The sequence below is a fragment of the Moschus berezovskii genome, chromosome 6, assembly GCF_049115385.1.
Source record: "Moschus berezovskii isolate FMDL1 chromosome 6, NW_MosBer_1.0, whole genome shotgun sequence".
In the NCBI taxonomy this organism is placed as follows: domain Eukaryota; kingdom Metazoa; phylum Chordata; class Mammalia; order Artiodactyla; family Moschidae; genus Moschus; species Moschus berezovskii.
Genome location: NC_142465.1, coordinates 97315845 through 97332513, shown reverse-complemented (window position 1 = coordinate 97332513; position 16669 = coordinate 97315845).

The window sequence follows — 16669 nt, the reverse complement described above, 5'->3', positions numbered from 1 at the left end:
TATATAGTCCCTTTCTTTTTAATAAAGGGTCATAGACTCTACTTCTAGCAACAGTGGGTCTCACGTCAACACTTCTTCTGAGAATAATAAAATTTGTCAAATTTTATATATACTTGTATATGCTTAGTCTCTCAATCATATCTGACTCTCTGTGACCCCATGGACTGTAGCCCACCAGGCTCTTCTGTCCATGGAATTCTCCAGGCAAGAATTCTGGAGTGGTTTCCATTCCCTTCTCCAGGGCATCTTCCCAACTGAGGGATCAAACGTGGGTCTCCTGCATTGCTGGCAGATTCTTTAACATTTGAGCCACCAGGGACGAAGGTATGGCTGAAACCATCACAATATTATAAAGGAATTATTCTCTAATTTAAAAAAATAAATAAAAGAGGAACAATAAAAAAAAAAAAGGGAACTCAAGATAGGCACTCCTTGGGGACAAGGAGAAATCTCTTTTGCAGGTATAGAAAGCTATCTTGTTTATTCTTATTTATACTCCTCTCAAACCCAGAGGACACCCTCTCTCAGGGTTTATATATCTAAACAACAATGGATTATAAATGAAAGGAAGAATTTCAGAAAGAAGAGATTTGGGAAGATAAAGAGCTTATGCTACAACCCCAATATAAACTGTCACTACAAATATTTTTCTACTCTTTGTCAAAAAAAATTTTTTTTTTTTTTTACTATTAAATACAGCTTTCTTAGCTGTAAATTTGTACACTCAACCAGATAGGAGAATGAAACAGGCTGGGGAGCTGCCCATATTCTCTGTTTTCTTGTTAGTATTACATTTCATACTGAGGATTTACCAATGCAAGAGATCCAGTTTCAATCGCTGGGTTGGGAAAATCCCCTGGAAAAGAGAATGGTTACCCACTCCAGAATTCCTGCCTGGAGAATTCCATGGACAGAGGAGCCTGGAAGACTACAGTTCATGGGGTCGCAAAGAGTTGGACACGACAGAGAGACTCACACTTTTTCTGTCTTATGATGGACATTGTGTTTGTGGGTTATGAAGGCTCTTTACTGCCACATTTTATTTCTATAACTCTAGATATTCACCAAAGTAAATATGCAATCTCTAAATATACAGGATGCAATGAAATAAATCATTTAGATAAAAAAAAAAATCCTACGGACCTCCATCGTGCCCTAGTGGTTAGGACTGTGTTTCAAATGCAAGGGCATAGGTTTGATCCTTATTTGGAGAATTAGGATTTCACATGCCAAGCGGTATGGCCAAAAAAATTTTTTTAAGATAGCATCCTTGCAATAATATTCTATCTTCTCTGTACTCTGACCCCTTTTTAGTTCTTGATATGGCTGAGGATTTCAAGAGTTCTAAAATTTCCTATGAAAACTGAGCTGTTTACATTTTTTTTTAATTCACTTTGGAACTTAATTATCCTACTTTGGGGCTTTACAATTTTGATATCCTTTTTCCATTGGCTCTTTCTGCATATTTTTGAATGGTTGGAAGAATAATTAATTTAATTTGAATAAAGGACTTCTTAACACTTGCTTTCTATATCAAATATAGATAATTTAGTCATATATATAAATTCTGACACCATGCAATATGATCAATGTAATTAAGCTTGAAAGTGAAAGAAAGTGAAGTTGCTCAATCATGTCCAACTCTTTGAGACCCCGTGGACTGTAGCCTACCAGGCTCTTCCATCCATGGGATTTTTCAGGCAAGAATACTGGGGTGGGTTGCCATTTCCGTCTCCAGGAGATCTTCCCAAACCAGGGATTGAACCCGGGTCTCCCTCATCGTAGGCAGATGCTTTTCCATCTGAGCCACCAGGAAGTAATATGTCAAAATGCTTATTTTAAAGATTCAAATGAGAGTTATGCTCTTTAATTTTACTTACATGTAAATTAAATATGGTCCTTACTTCAAAATGAGTCAAGAAAAAGTGAAAATGCCTGGAAAGAAAATTAGCACCCCAGGTCCTGTCAGAGATAACGGAAGCTGTACCAGAGAAACTATCCTTGAGAGACAAAAAGAAAGGGATTCGGTGAAGGTGCCAACTCCAGACCTGAGTCCCAAATTGTGATGCTTATGTAAAGTAAGGCTATTTGGAGTTTTCTCTATTATTATAGTCAAGTAATTGTGACATAGTCTCTCTAGTAAAAAGCAGTTTTGAGTACAGTAAACCTATTTTACACATCAGCACATTAAAGGCATACCTCTATAAAATATGATTGTCATGGTTGTCATCATATCAGCGGAAAAGAGTGGAGAAAACCATAAAGGAGAGTTTACTGAGCATATCACAAGGGGTGGGGGAAGGGGAAAACCTTTCCTACCACTGAAGGTATATCCTATAGTTACTTGTGATCACTTCATGGGACTTACCTTATACAATTCTGTTTAACCAGCTGATTTGAAGCAAACATATGAACCCCCCAAGAAGTCCCTACCATTCTGTGGTGTATATCCTGATATCGACAATTATTAGAGAGCTTTATTACCTGTGGACTCCTGAGCGACTGATGAAACAATGATTTATACATTTACTAACTCTCTTAAAAGGTAGAAATACAATGTCTCTACAGTATATACTCACTGAAGTTTGTAATTTTAAAATCTAATTCCCTTTTCTTCTGAGTCTCTTATCCCCAGACCAACATTTATTTGAAGGAATGAGAGGTGTATGAAACATTTGACATTAAAAAGATTCCCTTGTAATTTTCAGGTCATATGCATTGTCTTCACTGTGCATTATGAATTTATTTCAAGTAGGTAAGGATATTTTGCATAATGAGGCAAAGCTTTTAAACGAGATAGTCTTGTGTATAAGGCATTGTTCTCTTTTTTGAAAGCTTAGCTCTATCTTAGTTACACAAAATGCAAGATTTAGAAGCATGTAAACCAATAATAGTTATTCAATCCAAGCTGTAAGGGTAACTTACTATGGGCACTGGAGGTTGAGATGGGATATTGTATTTGCATATATACAGTATATGGAAAACTATTCTACCATTTTATGGAGCAGCAATCATATTTAGTTTAATGTCTTTTAAGTCCCATAAAAATGATATTAGGAAATTTTGCTATTTGGATGGTGAGCAATCAATGCTGTGGTGTTAACTCATCATAACACTACTAGTTTGACTCTTCAGGCTTCATTAAATTGGGGATATAAATATGCCAGATCAACCAAATGAAATTAGAATGCTCCTATTTCGGGGTTTAGAGTAGGTTGAATCAGCTTGGTACCTGTCTTATATTTGTGGTTAGGTACTATACTTGCCTACCTGTGATTTCATGGTTATTTCAAAAAGAATCGAGATTAATGTGTAATAATTCCCAACTTTATACCATGACTCTCTTGAGTATCCTGTAAAATAGAAATCCCGAAATGATTTTTTCACGGATTTTCTCATCTTTCGTTGTTGCTTTTCTTGTGCACCTAACACAAGCCCAAATGTGTTTTGTAGCTATTCCAAGTAATAGCATTTTCAAGCTAAACTGTGACTGCGTTATGGGGAACTCTGAAATTTTCTAAGAAAAACAATAGGTCAAATCATCCAATTCTTACCATCTGTATTTTGTCAATGGAACATTTGGAGTTTGGAAGTTCTATCTCTGTCATTTCTCTTGGAAGTCACTAATTGGTTCTCAAAATAAGGAAGAGAAAGCTACAATGAAGTTAAAAATACTCAAATAAAAGTAAATTTTCTTTCATAGTTTTAATGAGTTTAAAAATACTTCTCAAATTTATAAAAATAGGAAATATTTCCACATATTCTGGGGTTAATATATAATTTTAATTTTCTTTGTTTTAGGTAAGAAATGGATTTATTTAGAGACAAACACACTATATAGTGTGGATCATTGCTGAAGGTGGCATGCCTTAATTTTCTATATTTACCTTTAACAGGGGAAAACAAAAGTCATTTTGAAATTACATTTCCTCCTTATTTAAAAAAATTTTTTTTGAGATTTTTGTCTTATTTTGTCCTAATAGAAAAGTCTCTTAGAGGCAGTCACAAGACTTATACATAACAACTAAATATTTAAAAATAAGGGCATTAGGACTCTACTTGCTTGTTGTAGGCATCTGTGAAATAATGTGAAGGATATAATTGAACATGAAATGTAAATCCTTATTCATTGCTAAGAATGTTAAGTGAAATTCATGCAATCCCTGAATCCAAAATGGAAATATGCACAACATTAAGAATAAATAAATAAGTAAAGGTCACTAATGTCATAGTTATAATGCATACATTGTTTCATAGTGTATACACAGTTTAATAATAGCAATATTTTTATTGTTACATTCCGTTACATTATTGTTACAATAAATGTTTCAGTAACATTTATTGCTATATTTTTATTGTAAATATACACTTGCTCAATTTTATATTAAAAAATTAGACAACCTAGAAAACTAATGGTTATTTGTTAGCCTGCTGCTGCTGCTGCTAAGTCACTTCAGTTGTGTCCGACTCTGTGAGACCCCAAAGATGGCAGCCCACCAGGCTCCCCTGTCCCTGGGATTCTCCAGGCAAGAACACTGGAGTGGGTTGCCATTTCCTTCTCCAATGTGTGAAAGTTAAAAGTAAAGTGAAGTCGCTCAGTCGTGTCCGACTCACAGTGATCCCATGGACTGCAGTCTATCAGGCTCCTCCATCCATGGGATTTTCTAGGCAAGAGTACTGGAGTGGCTTGCCATTGCCTTCTCCGTTTGTTAGCCTAGAAACCTGATATTTGTTATTCAATGAAAAACTGGATTATGAATTCTAAATAATGTATTTACAAATGCCTATTTGAAAGATAATCCATTTTTAGATTGGTGATCTACCCCATTCAACACATGGGTTCCATAAACCTGATTGATCTAAGTAAATTATTTTTATGTTCTTAAAATATTTTCAAACATCTAATAATGCCAAATTGCAGTCAAAGGATACTGATCATACCACTGAATAATAGCAATATGACAGAATTTTAGAAATGTTTTTGCTTCTTTACAAATATTTTGAGTTCTTTTCCAAGTAATTATAATTAAGAAAAATAGACATCAGATGAGGAAATAAATAGTCAAGTGCTTTGGTAGAAAACCAACAACAATTAAAATTTATGAATAAATATATATATATTTGAGAAATACCTGGATTATTTTAAATTATGACATAAGTTTTTCAGAATCCAAAATTTATTTTCATCTTGCATAATTCAGATTGGGATTAGCTGTCCAAATTGCTGCTTCACTTTTTAAACTAAAATTTATTTCAGTATAAATGATTCAAAGTTACATGCAATTACTGAGAATTAAAAATGAACAAACTACAGTAAATCAAGTTGGACTTTTTATCAGATTATTTCTGTTATTGTTAAGTAGAAGACATTCTAAAGAATATTACCACCTTTTTCTTCAGTGTATAGGGAGTTCAAAACCACATATGGTAGAAAATACATTTTACTCTTATTTGCTTACTAGGATCATTTTTAGATGCTTTTCACAGCTCAGATCCATTATGTCCTGGAATGTCGATTGAAAGTTGTTTGCTTGGTTTCCAGTAGAGAGTTAGTTATTGTGTATCTGTCTGCACTATTCTCATTGTGAGTGACAATCATAGGCTATTCGGCTGAATACCACCCCTGTCATTGTCGGTGTTTGCTACTTGACTATTTTGTCTTTTTTTACTCTTTACTCTTTACAAGTGTATAGAAAAATCAAGCAATTCCTTTGAAGAAATACAAAGTTACTCAGCTTTCAAAACCCTGCCTGCTGTCATTTTTCTATAGTTAAGATTTTTACCTGAAGAACTGACTGTCTCACCCTGACATCAGACTGTAGTAATTAATCATTAAATAGTGATTGAGGCAGTGGACCTCAGAAAATATCTCCATATACTACCATATGCTGGAGCCAGCTGAAAGCTAGTACTTAGAAGAAGCCTCACAGAGGAGACAGCATCTGACAGTTTCCTGCTGTGAAGTCCAAGTACTGTGTGCTTCTAACTAAGGGCCAAAAACAGAATGCTTGCTTGTGTTGACCTTCACTACCTGACACCATTTAAAAGATAAAATGTCAGTGTTAATGCACTGAAAGTTTAAACATTTAATCACATTCTAATGAGTACACCAGCATTTTTCACACTTTACTATTTTTTTTCATTTTGTTCCCATAACAACTTTAACAAATCACTTTAGCAACACATACCTGTTATTTAAAAAATAGAAAGGAAATTTAAAACTGATCCCTCACTAATAAACCAAATAAAGCAAATCTAAAATATTTAATTTTTTTTAAATTAAGGAATAACTGGTGGGTGACAAAGATGTTGGCTTCAAATACTTAAAGGGTTAGTTGCATAGAAAACAAAGCAAAAATCTGTTATCCATTTCTGCACAAGCAGTTGATAGAACTTGTGAGTGCAAGTTATTAAAAGATATATTTGAACTCAATTTAATTGTTTATTGATGATTAGAACTGTCTAATAATGTCACTACCTCTGTCAAGAAGTAATGAGTTTCTTATCACGTTTGGGGACTCAACATTTGAGAAAAATGTAGTGAGAGTGTTATAAGAATCCCTTGAGGATGTGATTTAATAGATCACATGATCATATAGAAATTAAGTTTATAAGCAATGTTGACCAACTACTGTACACTTATCATTACTTTAGATATTTTACAGACTTGTTCAATTTTAAAATACATCCAAAATTTAAAATATCAACCTTTCTTACTGAGTATAGAGGAATACTTGCTTGCAATAGGAATTTTAGTTATTTTTTTATTTTATTTTTTCTAAAATGAAAATGAAAAAATTGCCCTGCTTGCATTAGATACATTTTATATACTGCTTATAGTCTTACAAGTGTGTGTATCCGCTCAGTCATTAAGTTGTGTCTGACCCTTTGTGACCCTGTGAACTGTAGCCCACCAGGCTCCTCTATCCACGGGATTCTCCAAGCAAGAATATGGTAGCAGGTTGCCATTTCCTCCTCCAGGGGATCTTCCCAAAGCAGAGTTTGATTGCTTGTCTCCTGCATCTCTTGCACTGGCAAGCGGATTCTTTACCACTGAGCCACTTGAGAATCATTCTTATCACATGCAAATAGCATTCATAGATTTTCTTTTGAGCACAGTCCATCAAAATTGATTGCCAAATTTACACCTGGAGAAAGTTTCTAGATAGGTGTTTGCTATAACTTTGGATAATATTTTTAAAAAACAGAGGTAGAAATCTTAAGCTGGGAAAAGATATCAAAAAATTGCATGATTCTGGGGGCTTCCCTGGTGGCTCAGTGGTAAAGAATCCACCGGCCAATACAGGAGATATGGGTTCGAGCCCTGATCTGGGAAGATCCCACAAGTCACGGAGCAACTAAGCCTGTGTGCCACAACTACTGAGCCTGTGCTGCAGAGTCTGAGAACCACAACTGCTGAGCCACGTGCTGCAACTATTGAAGCCCATGCACTCTCGAGCCCATGCTCCACAAGAGAAGCCATTGCAATGAGAAGCCTGTGCTCCGCCACTAGAGAGAAGTCCCTGTTCCCCACAACTAGAGAAAAGCCTGACAGTGACGAACATTCAGCCCAGCCAAAAATAAATATATATATTTTTAGATTGCATGATTCAAACCCTCTGATTTTGCATATTTTAATTTTATTCCCATTACATAAATGAAACAACTCATAGAATGGTTAAATAATGGTCCCCAGGATAGTGGATAGAATGTCTGAATATAGAGTTGAAATATTTGGTGGTAAGAAATTTCCCAGACTTCAGTTGATGAAATTTTCTTGCCAACTCTTTTAGATACTGTAATGTAGAGGTCAAGCTTGGCTTCTTTCAGATATAAGAAGATATATAAGAAGATATACAAAGATCTGGAATAAATAGTATATATATATTTTTTTAAGGGAGTTTAATATGTTAAATCGTAAAATATTCTTTTGATTTATTTTTCTTTCATCTGGAAATTGTTGCTTTTGCTTCTTTGTTTACTTGATACTGATACCAGAAATGTTTATATAATGAAAAACATATACATCAGTTTCCCTCATGGATGACATTGCTCTGCATTTAGTGGTACTTTTAATTAATGTGTCTATATTCTCATTTCAGGGTATAATTCCTTCAAGTAAGAAATGAAGTATTTAGCTGAGATATTTGAAGTTACTTTCGACTTGCTAAAATGTGGTCATCTTCCTTTCTATTGCATTCAAGAATGATTCACAAATGGAAATTATCTGGTAAGGTGTCAATACAAGTTTTTGTCAGTTAAAGGTTCTAGTCATGATGACCTTTAATATATAATTTTCCTTTTCTTAAGAATTTAAATATGTTAATTCCTTAAGCTAAAATTTAGATCTTTACTCCATTTGAGATACTAATTCTCTTCCTCTTGCCTCCACTTTTTAAAATAACAGTTGCTTACCTGAGGACTAGGGCTTCCCTGGTAGCTCAGCTGGTAAAGAATCTGCCTGCAATGCCGGAGACCCTGGTTCCATCCCTGGGTCAGGAAGATCCCCTGGAGAGGGGATAAGGCTACCCACTCCAGTTTTCTTGAGCTTCCCTGGTGGCTCAGATGGTAAAGAATACACCTGCAATGCGAGAGACCTGGTTCAGTCCCTGGGTTGGGAAGATCCCTGGGGAAGGCAAGAATACAGAGTGAATGAGAGTAATGGACAGAGGAGCCCGGCAGTCTACAGTCCAGGGGTCCCGAAGAGTTGGACACGACTGAGCGACTTTCACGTTCACCTGTGGACTAAAGCTAGTTTGCTAATTATTGATGTCTGGCTTAACTATTGGGTCAGCCAAAAGGTTCATTTTGTTTTTCCATAACATCTTACGTAAAAACCCAGATGAACTTTTTGGCCAGCCCAGTGTATAGCTTCTGTGCCTTTCTTGTTGGGCAGTTGTCTCTCAGTTCAGTTCAGTTCAGTTCAGTCGCTCAGTCGTGTCCGACTCTCCGCGACCCCATGAATCACAGCACGCCAGGCCTCCCTGTCCATCACCAACTCCCGGAGTTCACTCAAACTCATGTCCATCGAGTCGATGATGCCATCCAGCCATCTCATTCTCTGTCGTCCCCGTCTCCTCCTGCCCCCAACCTTTCCCAGCATCAGGGTCTTTTCCAGTGAGTCAACTCGTCCCATGAGGTGGCCAAAGTATTGGAGTTTCAGCTTTAGCATCAGTCCCTCCAATGAACACCCAGGATTGATCTCCTTTAGGATGGACTGGTTGGATCTCCTTGCAGTCCAAGGGACTCTCAAGAGTCTTCTCCAGCACCACAGTTCAAAAGCATCAATTCTTCAGTGATCAGCTTGTTTCCTCATTATTTTTCCTCCAAATTTCAATTGTTTTTTTCGGTCCAACATCAAAAAACAAAAATAATTAAGGGATATTTCTAAAGGCTTATATTTCCTAGTGTCTAATTAATTGCCTTTATATTTTTCACAAATTTGATTCAGTTTGATATTTCACTTTTATGCATCAAACTTTAGGTTACTCCTTTGGGTCATATAACCTTGAAATATGAATATTTTGACAGAGCTTATCGAAGAAATATCTTATAAACTAATGGTAAGCACTAATCTATATTTTTTTCCAGAGGAATTAATCCTTCTGTCAAGAATAAGTATAGTAAAATTACTTGATTTAGGAAGGAAACTGTTTATTTTTGCCATTCTAAACAAAATTTTCTTGAAGTTAGCATTGTCAGTAGCATCAGGTCTCATTTTAAAATTGTTTTTGCTGTTTATTGGTAACATTTAGTTGAAATTATACATGGATACATAGCTAAAAAGACAAAAACAAAAATAAGAATTGTAGAGGATCTCTTTTATAAAATGCAGTTTGAACAAAATTGGGCAAATTTGGAAAATCATATATTAATGCTTTGAATGAAGCATCATATGAGGGCAAAATAAAGAAAGAAAATGACATCTTGTTTCTGTATCAGCTCCTTTGGCAAACTCTTGAAATAAATATAAAAAATATACCTTTTACAAACATTGCCTAAGACATATGTCCTAAAGTGGGCTTATGCCACTAATGGACACAGAGAAATCCAAGCCCTTTCTGTCTTATAAATCCAAATAAATATCAGGAAAAAAAAATAAATTTCAACAGAATGAAATGAAGCTGCTGCTGCTGTTGCTGCTAAGTCGCTTCAGTCGTGTCCGACTCTGTGTGACCCCATAGACGGCAGCCCGCCAGGCTCCCCTGTCCCTGGGATTCTCCAGGCAAGCACACTGGAGTGGGTTGCCATTTCCTTCTCCAATGTGTGAAAGTGAAAAGTGAAAATGAAGTCGCTCAGTCTTGTCCGACTAATAGCGACCCCATGGACTGTAGCCCACGGATTTTCTAGGCAAGAGTACTGGAGTGGCTTGCCATTGCCTTCTCCGGAAATGAAGCTACTGTACATCTAACTTAATTTTATGTGAAGATTTTTTTTTAGGGGGGGAGAACATCTTATGTATTTCTCAGTATGAAAGTGATCAGAATCACTTTTAATTAAGCTCTTTCTCAGTTCACTAAGGAATACTGAGAGAATGCCAAACGATATTAATGTACTCCATTATGACTTTGACTATATTTTACAACTTGAAAAATTTTCATTTTATGGTGCCATCAGCCTGCTACTTAATAGAAAATGTTTTATTGACATTTATGTTCTTTACCTAATGATGTGTATTTAAATGATGGCTGCCATCTTCATTAGAAGTGACTGTTGAAAGAGTAGTAAGAGAATAGAGAAAACTGGTTTGATTCTAATTGTGCAAACTGAGAGTATAACCCTGGGCTGAACAGTTTACCAATCTGGCTACAGAGTTTAATTAAAAATACCATCATGCTACAACACTGTGTGATTGTTTTAGTTGTGAATTATTATTTTTTAAAATGTCCATATAGTTTATTTGTTCTTAAAAATAAATATACTAATTAATTATTTAAAATTTCTTTTTTTAAAAAAATCCAAATTCCATAATATGGCCAATGATCATCAGAAAAGTATCAGGCCTGGGATAGTAGAAGTCATCTCAAAGATAAAATCCACCAATATGCCAGTATTGATGAGCATATGCGAGTGGAGGTCATTTAGACTTTTATTTGATACTCACATAAATCCTCATTCTTCAAACATTGGTTAATTATGTTATATCTATCATTGATTTAGTTAATTTTTATTAGAATTAATTATGGTTCATTTCAATCACTATTTGATTTCCTGTTAACTTACAATTCCCTTTATTTTCCATTTAAAGATTGTTCGGAATCCTATTCTTAAATAAAAATTTGTCAGTGAAGTTTTCATTATTCAGAATAAAAAATCTGAAGAACAAATTTATTTAAACATAATCAAAATACATAGTATAGCTTAGCTCATTTTTCTAATGAAATATAATTTCCACTTCACTGAAAATACAAACTTGGACATTTGTAATATATTAAATGGTAAACAAGCAATATTTAGTTCTAAACTCTAACCATTTATATATACTGTATTTCATTTTGTTGAGGAATTTTATCAGTTTTCTAACATAATTCCAAACTGGAATTTGTATTATTTCTTCAAATACAGTTATGACTTTATTATTCATTTCTAAACTATGTATTTACCATATATATATATAATGGACATATATATTTATATATATAAAATATTACTGTCTCTTTAATACAGTTTTTTGGTAATGATTTGCCTTAATTCCTATTGTAGGCATCCTCCAAGATGGCCATGATGGTTCTTGTCTCTTGTGTAGGTGGTTATTCTTGCATAATAAAATGAATACAAAGCAACTGATGTGTTTGACTTCTTAGGATAGTTCATAAGAGCCAAGACAGCATCAGCATTGTTTTCTTCAATTACTTGCTATGGGGAAAAGCGACTGTCATGCCATGTCAAGCAGCCCGGTAGCAAGGTCTAGATGGAAAGGAAGTAAAACTACCAGTCACCAGCCATCACTCCCTTTCCATGTGAGTGGATCCTCTCAGTCACTCTGACCATGAGTTTATAGGACACCCTGAGCCAGATCCTCCTAGTGTAGCTACCATTGACTTCCTGACACACAAAACCCTTGAGATATAATACATGAATATTGTTTTTTAAGTCATTACATTTTTGGAAAGAGTTGTTAAGCAGTCATTTGCTATGGTTCAGTTGTTCAGTCATGTCCGACTCTATGTGACCCCATGGACTGCAGCATGCCAGGCTTCCCTATCCTTAACCATCTCCTGGAGCTTGCTCAAACTCAAGTCCATTGAGTCGATGATGCCTTTCAACCATCTCATCCTCTGTTGTCCCCTTCTCCTTCTGCCTTCAATCTTACATCAGGGTCTTAGCAGTCATAGGCAGTTATTATAAAATTTTCACATACTATAGGAAATTTCTTGACTATTTGGGCTATGATTCCCCCCCCCCCCCACATCTATATTGCAGATACTTAGCACAATGCTTGTCACACAGTTGCCTGATTATAAATTAATGAATTTATGTGATCCTCCTCTGATGTCATAAGTTCAGAAAGAACTTAAAAGGCTTGAACATTTGTTATTCAAATATTGTGAGGAAGAAGAGATAAACATCAACTTGGTCAAAGAAACAAAATATCATTTTAGGCAAATATAATATTAAATAATTTGATCCAACAGGGCAATTCATCTAGTTATTCTGAACGAAAATCTGCTAACTTATCTCAACAATCTAGCCATAGAAAGGTTTATTCAAAAGTATACATTTTCAAAGAATCATCTGGGCTCCCCAGGTGGTTCAGTAGTGAAGAATCCACCTGCCAAGCAGGAGACATGGGTTGGATCCCTGGGTCAGGAAGATTCTCTGGAGAAGGAAATGGCAATCCACTCCAGTATTCTTACCTAGGAAATCCCATGGACAGAGGAACCTGGTGGGCTAGTCCATGAGGTCACAAAGAATTGGAAATGACTTATTGACTAAACAACAAGAATCATCTGAAACCTGTAGATGGTCAAGGATCTTATACTGTAATACCGGTATTTCTACTTTTCTAGGTTCATATATTTTTCCTATATTATATGACACAATAGTTTTGTGTCTCAACTTTCCAGGTGCCCTGACAGAAACAAAGTCTCCCTCACCCATGAAAAAAGGCAAAAACTACAACAACAAATTTTGCTAAGATCACTTTAGTTCTGCCTAAACTGTGTGATACAACATCTGCTGGATCATGGAAAAAGCAAGAGAGTTCCAGAAAAACATCTATTTCTGCTTCATTGACTATGCCAAAGCCTTTGACTGTGTGGGTCACAACAAACCGTGGAAAATTCTGAAAGAGATGGGAATATCATATCACCTGGCCTGCCTCTTGAGAAACCTGTATACAGGTCAGGAAGCAAGAGTTAGAACTGGACATGGAACAACAGACTGGCTCCAAATAGGAAAAGGAGTACGTCAAGGCTGTATATTGTCACCCTGCTTATTTAACGTCTATGAAGAGTACATCATGAGGAACGCTGGGCTGGAAGAAGCACAAGCTGGAATCAAGATTTTCGGGAGAAATATCAATAACCTCAGATATGCAGATGACACCACCCTTATGGCAGAAAATGAAGAGGAACTAAAAAGCCTCTTGATGAAAGTGAAAGAGGAGAGTGAAAAGGTTGGCTTGAAGCTCAACATTCAGAAAACTAAGATCATGGCATCTGGTCCCATCACTTCATGGGAAATAGATGGGGAAACAGTGTCAGACTTTATTATTTTGGGGCTCCAAAATCAATGAGGATGCTGATTGCAGCCATGAAATTAAAAGATGCTTACTCCTTGGAAGGAAAGTTATGACCAACCTAGATAGCATATTAAAAAGCATAGACATTACTTTGCCAACAAAGGTCCGTCTAGTCAAGGCTATGGTCTTTCCAGTGGTCATGTATGGATGTGAGAGTTGGACTGTGAAGTAAACTGATTGCCGAAGAATTGGTGCTGGAGAAGACTCTTGAGAGTCCCTTGGACTGCAAGGAGATCCAACCAGTCCATTCTAAAGGAGATCGATCCTGGGTGTTCATTGGAAGGACTGATGCTAAAGCTGAAACTGCAATACTTTGGCCACCTCATGCGAAGAGTTGACTCACTGGAAAAGACTCTGATGCTGGGAGGGATTGTGGGGCGGGAGGAGAAGTGGACAACAGAGAATGAGATGGCTGGATGGCACCACCGACTTGATGGATATGAGTTTGGGTGAACTCCGGGAGTTGGTGATGGACAGGGAGGCCTGGCGTGCTGTGATTCATGAGGTCGCAAAGAGTTGGACACGACTGAGCAACTGAACTGAACTGAACTGAACTGAATGTGATACTTGAATATGCAAAATGGAATCCTACCTAGCCTTTGGTCTCAGGACTCAGGTTTGGATTAATTCTGCCCAGCTGTCATCTCTTTTTATGCATCATTAGCCCCTCAGAAAACTGGATCAGATTAATTTCACTTACCAAAAACACCTTTTCATTAATTATAGCTTTAGAATACTTTATCTTTTATTGAGGGATGACATAAGAATTAAGTCATATGTGGAATGCTTCCATTTTATGGATTATTTTTGGATAGAGAGGTTTACTGAGTTTTCTCAAATGATCAGAATAGATTCTAAAAGTTAAGGCATTAGGGATCAAAGAAAAGACAAAGTAAAGATTTCTCCAGGTTTAGACTGAAACAAGATTTTTAAAAGGATATGAACAACGGCCAGTATTAGACCTAGAATCTGAACATTGTTATAAGAATTTTTGAAAAGACTTTATTAATAAACCAGTGAAAATTAATTTGGATCTGATATCACAATGCTTAACATATCACATGTCTTTATTAATTATTTAAATAAAAAAATCTTTAATGTTGCTTAACACTGAAGAGATAGTTTTTATTGTCTTTCTAAGTGCTCAAGTTATAAAATGATTTTGAGTATCTTTAGAAGGAGACTTCTAAACTTCAATGAACTCTGGCAATGTGTGTCACTCTACTAAAACTCTAGTAAAAACATGTCCGAGTAGGGCATGGCAACCCACTCCCATATTCTTGCCTGGAGAATCCCATGGACAGAGGAGCCTGGTGGGCTATAATCCATAGAGTCACACAGAGTTGGAGGAGCCTGGAGGGTTATAGTCCATGGGGTCAGAAAAAGTCAGACACAACTGAAATGATTTAGCCCTGAAGAACAAGTCCAGATTAGGCATAAGACTTACATAATCAATGGTCTAACATGGACAAACCTGTTTCAGTCAACTTTACACAAATATAATATTGATTTGCAGATTTACTAATTATAGTTTCTCATTTTGAACATGTCTGAGGCCATTTTTACAAATTAAATTTTGTCCATTTGATACCATAATCTGATTATTTCATGACCAATATAAATAGGAATAAAGCAATAAAGTAATGGTTTTTGTGAAGGAGCAATCTGCCTAATGCCTGCAAAGAAGAAAAAACCATGAGGGCAATGAATTAAAAGCAATATGACTTAGCAATTCATTTTATTGACTAGAAGTAGTTGTGGTCATGGCCAAGTGGAGAATAAACAAAGAAATCAAGATACGATTATACTGAGCAAAAAATAGTTTTCTTAAAAAGTAGAGAAACTAAGAATATGATCTATATTGGGGATGTTTCCTAACTTTCCCTAAAACCAGATATTAGCCTTGCTCATTTCAAAGATACCATTTTCTTCTTTTCCTTTTCTCAATCATTATAAAGAATGACAAATTGTAAGAAAGACAAATTATCTGAAAGATTTTGCTTGCAATTAAATGTGAATTAAATTCTTCCTTTTGGTCTTTTTATTGATCAGGTGGCAATATACAAACTCATCAATGTCCAACTCAGCAGATTAAAGAATTAGTCCTTGTCTTTAAAACATTGTCTCAATCAAGTTTTTTTTTTCAATTAAGAAAAAATAATCTTTTCTGTTTGTTCCATGCACTGCGGTCCATGGGATCACAAATAATCAGATAGGACTTTGCAACTGAGCATGCACATTATTAATGTTAGAATATTGGCAATGCTAATAATTTTAGAATGGCTAACACTGGTACAAAAAATAAACAAGAGATGGAAAGTGTTGGCAAGGATGTGGAACAATTAGAACCCTTATGCACTGTTGGTGAGAATGCAGAATGTTGTAGACAGTATGGGAAACAAAGTTTCAGTTTGTCAAAATATTTAAAATAAAGATTATCATATGATCCGGCCATGTTGCTTCCAGCTCTATATTTAAAAGAATTGAAATCAGGCTCTCAAAGAGATACATGAATTGCCATCTTCATTGCAGCACTATTCACGGTAGACAAGGTATAGAAACAGTGTCAGACTTTATTTTTGGGAGCTCCAAAATCACTGCGGATGATGATTGCAGCCATGAAATTAAAAGATGCTTACTCCTTGGAAGGAAAGTTATGACCAACCTTGATAGTATATTAAAAAGCAGAGACATTACTTTGCCAACAAAGGTCCGTCTAGTCAAGGCTATGGTTTTTCCCGTGGTCATGTATGGATGTGAGAGTTGGACTGTGAAGAAAGCTGATTGCTGAAGAATTGATGCTTTTGAACTGTGGTGGTGGAGAAGACTCTTGAGAGTCCTTTGGACTGCAAGGAGATCCAACCAGTCCATTCTAAAGGAGATCAATCCTGGGTGTTCATTGGAAGGACTGATGCTAAAGCTGAA